The 10468-nt window shown below is 41.2% G+C and overlaps 1 protein-coding gene across 1 annotated transcript in view; it reads right to left on the bottom strand.

Annotated features, from left to right (window-relative positions):
- Nucleotides 1-9249: 9249 nt before the first annotated feature.
- LOC142775435 (uncharacterized) overlaps nucleotides 9250-10468 on the bottom strand; it is a 37425-nt gene continuing 36206 nt past the window's right edge. Inside the window, exon 5 of the mRNA XM_075876831.1 lies at nucleotides 9250-9532. The gene's annotated coding sequence lies outside the window, so the exon portion shown is untranslated. The remainder of the gene's footprint in view (nucleotides 9533-10468) is intronic.

The following is a 10468-nucleotide window of genomic DNA, read 5'->3' as shown; positions in this document are numbered from 1 at the left end:
CACAAATCTAGGGAGTCCCAGACACATTCGCAGTGCTTCTCGCTCCAAGAGAACTAGAGGTTTCGTTTTATAAGCAGGGCCACCCGAGAATAATATGCAGCCGAATTCCATGATGGGGCGCATGTACATCTTGTACAACGTTATCAAGGTGTGCCTCCGTAACCCATATTTCCGGTTACTTAGCTTGTGTAGTAAGCCTGAAGCCCGCTGTGCTTTGGTAGTTATATACTCTATGTGTAGACTCCAGTTAAGTTTTTCTTTATAAATGATTGCCAAATATTTTGTAGACTCTACTTGTTCGATGGGTTCCTGTTTATATAGAATTGAAATTGAGTCTGCAAGCGGAAACACCAATTTCGAAAAGTTAACTTGACACGATCACTCACATACGCACACACTCTTGCATCAAACACACACAGCGCCCGAAATGCTCTACCAACTAGCCCAACAACAAGTTCTTTGAGGAAACACCAAGAGCGCACTTTTGTTGACATTTACCAATAATGAAATCAACTGCAACCGAATTTTCAACATATTAACATATCTGTAATTTAAGTTTTAGTGAGTAAATATCATAGTCAGCAGCAAAGAATGCAATGTCATAAATGTAGACAGTATAAATGTAGACAAGCATAAATGTAAACAGTAACTTCTTGTTCTGTTACAATTGTGCTCATTAACGCATTAAATAACACTGGCGTAAGGCATGCTCCTTGGGAAACTCCGCACGTTTGTATAAATTTAGATGAGGAACATTCATACTTGATGTACTAGATTGCTCTTGATTTTAAAAATTCTGCCACCCACTCAATAAAATATTGCGGGAAATTCGAGCTCTTCAGCGTATTTAACAAAATGAAGCGCTCCACACTGTCATACGCCTTGTCATAAGCGTTACTAAAGCAGCGTATTGCCTTCTTTTACGCGCGAGCTGTATTCGGCTCTCTAAATCAGCATGGGCACACCAAATAGAGAAATCACTACGAAAGCCGGTTTGGTTCGGTTTTATTACTAAATTGTCTGCCATCCAGATACTTACTCGGATATGTAGGATCCTCTCTACTGGTTTGACCATTTTAGATGTTAGAGAGATGGATCTGGTATTATCGACTGTTAATCCTACTCCTGGCTTTTTTAGTATAGGAATGACTTTTGCTATCCTCCAATCCTGCGGCACCCATGAGTTTTTTAAAGAGTAGTTTATAACATTGGAGACATCGCTAGGCAATAAATTAAACAGAATTTTCATCATGGATACGGTGATTCCATCTGGGCCAGGAGCCGCAGAGGGTAAATGTTTAATCACGTTGGATACTCTAGTCTGTGTCACTTCTTCAAAGTCAGACTTTTTCGTAGACTTGTGTCAGTTGTTTGGAACGACTGAGGTAAATCTGCTTTCCAGACCTTTACCGATTGCCTCTAAGATTGTGGTCATTTCTCGCGCCGACAGATTATTATAAGCTATATTTACTGGTGATGGTAAGATTTTCCGAGCTCTCATATATAGGAACAGTGCTTTCATATGTTTAGCCTTCGACAGGTATTCAAATGTTTTCTGTCATATTCTTGTTTAGCTTGAGCTACCGTTCTCTTAGAGCCCGCTGCAATGAATTTATAATCTGCCCAGTTTTGGGCGGACTGATTATGTAAGAGCTGCTTCCAAGCTGCCTGAGATCGTCGGTGCTCTCTTGTATATTCATCATTCCACCAACGGCTATATGCCCTTTTTGTGGATTTAACAGGAAATTTCGCTCTTTTGTAGGCTCTCTTAATGACAGCATTTATCTTCAGTGCCTTAGAAGTACTTGTTGTTGGGCTAGTTGGTTCGTCATACTGAGGGGTAATTCTGGACGCCTAAAGCACCACAGGAAGAAATAATCACAGAGAAAGAGTGTCAACTCGCAACTGATTTATTTGCAGGAGAAACGCAGGAAATATATAGCCGCACACGCATGTGCAGAGCACACTACTTCACCTAGTCACATGACCACAGACATAAACTGAGGACGTTCAACCGGCATATCTAATCAAGCAACGAAGCGCAAAAATGAAACTCAGACTTGCGCAAGACGACTGACGTGTACACAAGTCACCTTTTTTCTTTATCCAGAACGCTTCCATTATTTCACGGGCCATAGCATCTGGGCCTTTGGCGAGGACTCAAGCACCTTAGCACGGTTGAAGTCAGAGACCCGTTTGCAGTGAAGAACTCGGATGATGTTACGCAGACTCTGCACTGCCTCCAGGGTGGTGCGTACGACTTTTCAGTCGATGTTGAAGACCTTTTCTATTATGTGCCGCACTCGGAGCTATTCAAAATTGTTAGAACATGTATCGAAATAATTCCGGAGCACATTTGCCTGCGCACTGCCGCTCCTGTTCTTGTGAGGCGAGGTTTTCAAGCGTTTCTGTCCTCGCCAAAAGCCCAGATGCTCTGGCCCGTGAAGTAATGGAAGCGTTCTGGATAAAGAAAACAGGTGACTTGTGTATAAGTAACACGTCAGTCGTCTTGCGCAAGTCTGAGTTTGATTTTTGCGCTTCGTTGCTTGATTAGATATGCCGGTTGAACGTCCTCAGTTTATGTCTGTGGTCATGTGACTAGGTGAAGTAGTGTGCTCTGCACATGCGTGTGCGGCTATATATTTCCTGCGTTTCTCCTGCAAATAAATCAGTTGCGAGTTGACGCTCCTTCTCTGTGATTATTTCTTCCTGTGGTGATTTAGGCGTCCAGAATTACCCCTCAGTATCTTCAGTGCTTTTGTGTCATCACTCTCTTCCGAGTGAAAAGCAAACGCTGACTTCAGATCATTCTTAACTTTAATGTAATTTACAAATACTCGTACATTTGAACATGGTCGAATTGTCGGGCAAGAAATTTCAAAACTTATCGGTGAGTGGTCACTGTTGGTGCCACAGTCCAGCGCTTTCCAAGAAGTAGTAGTAATAGCTGAAAAGACGAAACTTAAATCTAAGACCGACCTGGAGTGATTACGAATAAATGTGGGGGTTCTGACGTTGAGGCACGTCAGGTCATTAGCCATTGTCTACTCCCACAAGCGTTTTCAACTTAGATCACTTCTAAAACCCCAACTCGGGTGGTGGGAATTAAAGTCTCTAACTGGAACTTTGTCCTTACATCACGACCTTGTAGATAGATCCAAACTTTGTGTGTCTTGAACTACATCCGGAAAATATATATTAACTAGGGTGAAAGGGCTGCAGTTTGGTAATGTTATGTCTACTGCCAAAATTTCGCATTCTGGCGACTTATGTTTGTATGAACATTTGACTTTCGTACTAATTCTATTATTAATAAAGAAAGCTAAACCCCCACCTCCCGATGGAAGGTCTAGTCGAAAAGACCGGAAGTTATTTAACTGAAACAAGTTATGTACAGATAGTCATGTCTCTTGTAATGCTATAATATCAGGAGCGAATTTAGAAGTAAAGTATACCAAATCCGTAGATGCAGAATAAATTGATCGGCAATTCCAATGGAGAATCTTAAGCGACCGTATGGTTTCGAAAGAGCTGCTTCCGCTACAGCTTTATCTAGAATGCTTTCTTTATAAAAATCTCTCTTTGAAAGGCTCTCCTTTCCCTTCAGATACTTTTTGTTGTTTGTCTGTTTTGGTGAGTTACTTTTCCTAGATAGAGGGGGTCTAGATCACTTCAGTGACCTACGGTCTACGGTCATCTGAATTTATTGTATGTGCCTCTTTATCCTCACTTTGGCTCTGGATATCTGCAGCTGAGGGTCTTGCAGACGGAGAATACGATGGTGTGGTTTCAAATTCCTCATTTTGGCTCTGGATGCCTACTGCAGAGGGTCCTGCAGACGGATAATACGATGGCGCAGTTTCAGATTCAACATCAATTATTGGTCGTGAACTCTCAAAATGTTGGCATACTAGGCCTAACTTTTCTGGTGTACGAAATATGCGAGCCATCTCGTTAGCCAGAATTTGAGATAGCGAATCACAAAGGTTAGAAGCCAGTCATTCCATGACCTTTTCTAGAGCCTTTTCTACGACCTTCACGATATTCAGGGAAATCGACCCATTCATTTTTTGAGATATGTCGTGCTGCAGCACTGGCATATCCCTCAGTTCTGGCCTGTATTTCCTCTATGGCTTCTTGTCGGAAACAGTGCCTATGCCCTATAATTTCAAGATTTTGTATTTCTCGAGCATTAGCTGAGCAATTGGGACTATCTGCACAGTGTTGTTTGTTGCGGAGACAACATTTCTCTTCTTTACCTTTGCAGTCATTCGCTTTTTGGTAGTCACCACACAACCGGCATCTGAGAGCTGACCTGATTCCTTCAATAGTGTTACTGTATTGCTAGCACTTCGAACACTGGAGTGCTCGCGGTGATAGCGGTTCCACTCTGTATATTAGTGGCCCCGCCTTAATTTCGCTTGGGAGATTCACTCCAGCAAAGGTGACAATCACCAAATCAGTCGGGATCTTCTGCTTCTCTACCATTCGTGAACACCTATAAACGGAGATTGCACCAGTCACGGCAAACAACTCTAATACCTCAGATGGGGTCAAGTTAACATCGACGCCGCGAACAATACCTTTCACACATGCCAGATGCGGGGGAATGAGGACGCTCACCGAATTGGTCGCAAAAATTGAGCATTTTAGTAGGTTTTGGACACAGAGCTGATCAGATGAAAAACATAGAATACCGCCTCTGCCGAACTGGCGGACGTCTGTGATGCTGTGGAAGTGAGTAGCAGCTCTAAGCTCCGCTTAGACCAGTTTCGAATTCTTCATCCGAACAAAGCCATCATTGCTTGGGAGGAGTGCCACAGGAACTGCGGGGATGCCGTTGCGCTGAAACTGATCCACTGGTATCTCCTGTGGTGGAAGAAAAGCAGACCAGAGGGAAGCCCCTTGTCCAGGTGAAGAAAACGGCATCCAAGTGCTCTTTCTAGCGCTAAAAGCACTTACTTAAACTGTAAAAGCACTATAACACCTAACACAGACAATAAAACCTCAGCAATTACGCAAACTTAGGCCAAAACCCTAGAGCTAGCACGGGCAGCTACTTGCACGTCGCCTGCTTCTTCTGCTTCACCGAGCGGAGACCTTTCTTCATCCTCTTCTCAGGCACACACGCGTCATCCCACCAAATGTCAACATGCATGTAGTAATATTGAAGCAACAGGACATTGTCAAAGGTCCATTTGTTACTCAGTTCCAGGTAGGCCTTGTTACATACCTAAATGATATTAATTGCATTTCATTTCCAGCTGAGTAAAATTTGTCGAGTGTTTCATCATCAAATTTCAGTATAGAAACTGGCTAAGTAGCAGCCTTTTTACCAGATGGTTCAAATGGAAATTCTACCATTTTGTTCCAATTGGATTTTACTAATGTATCAATTGGTTTCAAAAAAATAGTTTACAGAAATGTTTGTAATAACTCCTGAAATAAAATATCTTTGTACTATATATCTTTGTAGAGGGGATGTCATTTATTTCATCTGTGCACTTTACAGCCAGCCACGAAAATTGCCATTTTATTCTTGGCACCTGCATAACTTACTAGGCTGATATTTCTGCCATGTTGAGTTAGGTTATGTTTAGTCAAATTAATGTAGTATCTGTGGAGCAATTTTTCAATTTACATTTGTCCCCGTCTTCATCAATGCTAAGTTCATCCGATACAACAGCATGGTATTTCATAGAGAAGTATTTCATGGTTTGTAGACGCGTCTCCAATGAGAACAACTGGTCCGACAAATATTGCAGAGCTACTCATGTGTCCAATTGCATAGATTGGCCTGACCAGTCAACCTAATTGGTCAAACCATCCGAACATGTTTGTGCTACCGGTTGTTTAAGTATTTTAGGCATAGTGACACCATAGAGAAATGAAATCTGAATAGAGCTGTATGCTTGTTCCAATGGATAAACTGGGCTCACCTGCTAGTTTAATTCTGGCACCCACTGGTTATATTGACTAGCTCCATTCACACTAACAGGTGACCCACTGAAGTCACATGAATTTTCCAGTGAGTGACCCAAAACGCAATCGGAAATTTCAAAGTTTTATGAGCAAATGTTTTTTTATTGGCATACGTACTTATATAACATGTAAAAAACTACAGTCATAAGGTCTCATTCTCTGCTTGCACACTGAATGCAATGTAAAATTAGCACTATTGAATGTTCCTGAATAGTTTCATTTAGTAGAAACATCAATCTTCTCTATAGCAGCCCCATTTTGAAACATTTCAATAGTATTGTCAAGTAAATGTGTGTACAACTATTTTGTATAGTTTCTGTCATCACTGCAAATTAAATCTGGATTTTTCATTTAATTATCATATGGGAGTGCCCTTTGGTATGCGGCACCGATACAGCATCGTCTAGAAAGTGGGACTCCATTCTCCGGAGTCCGGACATAGCATCGCAACTTTGGTCTGTCCAGAGGGCCCACGATGCGGCGCTAGGTCTCGCCCTTACTGTCCCATAGTGCGAGCGGCCCACCGTGTCCTAGGGCGCACGCCGTAGGACTTTCACAATGAAGTTTTCCCAAACCAAACCAAACCAAAATTTATGATAAGCTGTGAACGTAATAAAAAAGGAGGCATCACACAGCTTTTCTTGCTGCATTTTGAATGGTATACAATTAACTTATTTGGAAAGATTAGTATTATTTTTTTATGAAAATCTGTGTGCCTTAGTGATACACCGAATCACAATCTGAAAACCCACAATGTGTGATATCATTATGAAAATTGTTGTATAACATGCTGGACTAGCGGTAATGAAAATTCTCTCTTTCTCATGCTATGATTTACATTCCTTCACACATAAGAAAGCTTTGTTCCAAAATAGTTAATACTTAATAAATGATAAAAATAGACCCTTAATAAAGCAGACTCAAAGCCGTATTCTTACAAGCTACTTTATGTGTAATTGTGTTGGCAAGTTTAATTGTTTCAATTCAATTAAAAACATTGGAACCCACTGCAAAATTGCAATTTGAGCTTGCCTCAATGTGTGTGACCCTTTATATAGCAGGTTTTGAGTGGATGTTCTGAAATGTGCAGTTGGAGTGCTAGCACAAGGGCTACTCCAGTTCATTCTCAAAATTGAAGTCAGTTCATCCAACTGGCCCTATTATTTATTAGCAACAACCGAAATTGAATGATCAATTGGAACTTTGTACTTGACTGGTAAAGCCCAACAAGAATTGACAGTTCTGAACAGCGACTTTTAATTTGCCCACCCTGTTGGAATATCGAATAGCCAAGTTGATTGTGCAATTTCATTTAGTTCAACCCACACTACAACATTCCTCTTCGGAATGGAATGTTTGAACATCATTACAAGTCCAAATGGTATTCAGCATTGGAATCCGACATTTTTATATGACGGTCCACTTAGTGCTTTCTTGGACAGTTTCTGCCAGTTGAGAGATGTGTATAAAGGGTCAGGTTGATTAAACAATTATTTGAAACTTGCATGACAAATATCAAAATTACGTGTGAATTAAGCATCCCTTCACAACGCACGATTCTAATGGCAATTTCAACCACTTGGTCTTCATTGATACGCTGCGGACGCCACAAAAACTAGTGAAGCTGCAAAGCAAAAAACATAGTTCAAAGAAATAAGTTTACAATTACACCATGACTCTTAAAAGAAGATATATGTAGTAAGGTTTATGAGGAGCAGTTATTTCATCTTAGCATTATGAAGTCTGCCACACAAATTACCCATTGGCTGTTGAGACCTGGCTTAAACTGGAATTGATGGTATGGTGACCCAGATAAAGTGAGGTCACATGGACGTGACGTTCAAGGAGCAATTTTTTTTACATATTTTTCCACAGGTAACGTTCACTGACATTAAGTTCATGCAATCCAACAGCATGGCTTATAATGTCTTAATGGTTAAATATTTCGAAGCTCGTGTTCGGTATAATGAGATTAACAAGTCAGGTTTGCTCTTAATTGACAGCTGATGTTATTTTCAAAGGGAATATATTGGCCTGACCACTTGACCTAAATGGTCAAACCATTTGGATTTAGATTGTTACTAAGTGGACAGCACCCACAACTTGTAGGCGGGGATTGCTAGTACGGGATCCCATTGTAGGCAGTTGCTTCGCGATAGGCATCTCACGATGCTCAAATCAGTCAATGGCCATGGACTTCGGGTATATGGCGTGGCCATTTGGATATATGGCATCATTTGTAGAAGGAAAAGGAAATGATTTCTACCTGACTAGGCGATGTCATTTGTTACAATTTTTTTCTCACGCATTCTCAGAAGCCTCAACTACTGGTCGGCAGTGTTTTTATGCTGAAAAAATGTTCCAGGGCCAAAAACACAGAGATTACAAGCTTGAATACATATGCAAGCCTGAGTCTACCTCCGTTTTTGTGGTTAATGTTATGGGTATGAAATGTAATGATTTGCGAATACGTCTAAAGTCTCTAAGAAGACACTTTTGAAGTCTGCAATAGGATGACAATCGGCTTAATTGATGCCTGAAAAATTATTTTTGCACACACGACTCGTCTTTCTGATAATTGAAATACTACTTCCGTTATTCCATAACAACTGCAATGTGCGGGCACAACCACCACAACAGTGGTGGTTGTGCCACCACTGTTGTGGTGGCACACAACACAATTTAGGAGGGCGATCGCGCCCTCCTAAATTTCGAATTTTACATTCATATTTATGCGAAACGCATACACGAGCATACACTGAGTACGGTTTCACCCCCCTCCCCCCCAAACCACCGCAAAACTGTTCTAGTCCGCCACAAAAATTTGGAGCTGCACACCTACCCACCCTTCAAGCACACTTTTCAGGACTAAGTTGTTTTCAGCGTCGAGGTCTTCTGGGGACTTCACACTCACCATTCAGCAGTTTATACTTTTGAACATGTGGTAATTAATAAAACCACACACGTCATTTACATGCGACGGGCTATACAGACGGAAATTCTTCGTGCCACTCAGTCTGTGCCATGGAGGTCCATGGTCTGCGCACGCTCAAAAAGCAACACAAGATTTTTTTATGAGAGGCATTCCAGCCACTTCGAATGCATTCCAGCCACTTCAGTGACCAACGTATTGGGCTGAAGCACATTTTCTTTAAGATTAGCAAAGGAAACAAAAAATTTAACTGTATCGGAAACAAAACGCGAAACTAACGATTACCGTCACATAGATACATTGATAACCATTATGAAAGTAAATCTGAAACAATAAAGCCTACATAAAAGTGGTTTTAATAATAATACACCCAATACAATGCTATTAACAATTAATACTGTCTACTTAATAACATTCAAAAACAGGCAACTCGCGTCCCGCACGACTTGGTCGTTGCTGGACATTGGCCTGGGAGGTCGGGAGCGTGCCGAGAAGGCTCCCACCCATGGACGGGTTGAACCTCTGCTCACGGTGCATGCCCGTGTCCACTACATAAGTCACATCTTTGATGATGATGGACTTCTCGGCAATGTTGGTCGAGGATCACTTGGTGCACATCTGAAAAGGCAGGACGAGGCAGGAGTGAGGACGCCTGGTAAAAAATGTGGCTACAGTTTGACTGTAGTCACAATTGATATCATTCAAACCTCCTTATAAAAAAGTTGGATCTTACCAAAATAACGTTATTATATCCAAAAAATCATTATATAGCTATATGCCCAACACTATATTGAGTATATCTGCATTTACTTCACTATAACCAGTATTTTGTTTTATCCAGATTCGTTATATCATTGTTTGAATGTAGTAATACCGAATATTTGCTGTCGCAATCGACAAAACACGGCCCCAGCAATCAGCTGCCTGGCTCCCGGAAATGCTCGAAGCAAAAAATCCTGTGCCAAATCATGGGCGAACAGAATTCTTGGGCCGGTTTTGGTGTAGTTCAAAATCCTCCGCCTAATGCAGCTTTACTACCACGGAATCTGAGCGAGTGCACAACACACAGGCAACCCAGCGATTCCCTTGGCAATTATGCACATGCAGAGACGGTGGCGCCCTCTATTATGCGGCACAGGTCTCAGCCAAATGTCCTATAAACATTATTCACGATGCTTCCTGGTTATTTCCATAGGCTACATAATTTTAAACCTAGATAGTTTATTGTGCACTGGTCTTAAAGGGTCAAACACTACAGAGGAACAATCGACTTCCTCTAGATTTACAAAGTGCACTCTGATAACTCTAATGCCACATATTTCCCTATCACAAGTTCCTTATTAGCAGAATATCAAGGGTGAAGTTTCATTTTGAAATTTCGTGCCAAGATCTTTGCACATGTAATAAATTTCAATATCTATTTTCAGTATTTAGGTGGCTTTAGCTCGAAGTTTTCTAAAACTTCATACGCTTAGTCAATGGCACCCACAGATTACAATGTACTTCATTTTTATTGACAGAAAGTTGCATAGTACCGAGTATATGCGTTCGAAA

Source organism: Rhipicephalus microplus, chromosome X (assembly GCF_043290135.1).
Source record: "Rhipicephalus microplus isolate Deutch F79 chromosome X, USDA_Rmic, whole genome shotgun sequence".
NCBI lineage: Eukaryota > Metazoa > Arthropoda > Arachnida > Ixodida > Ixodidae > Rhipicephalus > Rhipicephalus microplus.
This window is presented reverse-complemented; position numbering and strand designations above follow the sequence as displayed.